Consider the following 1,085-nt stretch of genomic DNA (forward strand, 5'->3'; position numbering starts at 1 on the left):
CAGGCCAGGCTCTGTGGTTGGGGATCCGCTTGGAGTTTTCTGCCCCACACCCAAAGCCTCCGGCAAGGAGCAGGGCTTGTGAGCAAGTCAGAAGGATTAAACCCAGCAGCCAGTCTTTTCAGCCCTCCCTCCTGTGGAAAATGTCACGTTTAGTCACCTTGGAGCCCGCTTACCTGGTCCTGTTGTTTTACCCCATCCCTTCTCTGGCGCGCCTTTTGAGTTCTCATTTCTGAGGAGAGTACACTGTTCACTATTGTAAAGTAACACCTGTGACTCCGTAGTACCATAGTGCGATGTCGTTTTGTGCTATTTTAAACAATTAAAATACTTTTTGAAATTAAAAAATTTCTTCAATTTTGTTCAGTAATGGTCACTCAAAATTTACATTTATTTATCAGCTATGGTTGGTTAATGTTCAATGTTCATGATTGCTTAAAAGCTTCACCTGGTTAGAACCAGTTGGGGTGAAACAGCATATTATATAGTCCAATTATATCATAGGCAATCACTGCTTTACGTCGAACATCTTTCGTTTAGATATCTCATTGTTGCCATCACTTATCATCTACTCTAATTATATACAAGGCCTATATTACATTCTGGTGAGACACTTGAGAATTTCACTGCATTCATATAGTCTTCATAGCATCTAGCACAGTTTCTGAGATACAATAAATGTTCAATAAAGGTGTGTTGAATTAATGAATATTCAAACAAGACAATTTTTTAATCTCACCTTTTTTCCTTATCAAAATTAATGTGTATCTATTTAGAATAAAATGTCTGTGTAAGAGGCTTTCTTAATATTTTATCAGCATAATGTACTTGAAAATATAATGTAACATAGAAAAACTCCATCAATATATTTTCTCTTTTTATAGTCATTTACAATTAGCAGTTTATTAAAAATAAGATATATATAAATTTATTTCTCTTCTGATTAGTACATTGATTAAATGATAAGTGGAATATACAGTATTATGTTCACAGCAGAAATTCAAAAATAAGACTAATAAGACATACTCTTAAATTCATGTGGCAGAATTGATTTTCAGGACTATTTTAAATATATCAAATAATGTAAA

Source organism: Saimiri boliviensis, chromosome 3 (genome assembly GCF_048565385.1).
Source record: "Saimiri boliviensis isolate mSaiBol1 chromosome 3, mSaiBol1.pri, whole genome shotgun sequence".
NCBI classification, from domain to species: domain Eukaryota; kingdom Metazoa; phylum Chordata; class Mammalia; order Primates; family Cebidae; genus Saimiri; species Saimiri boliviensis.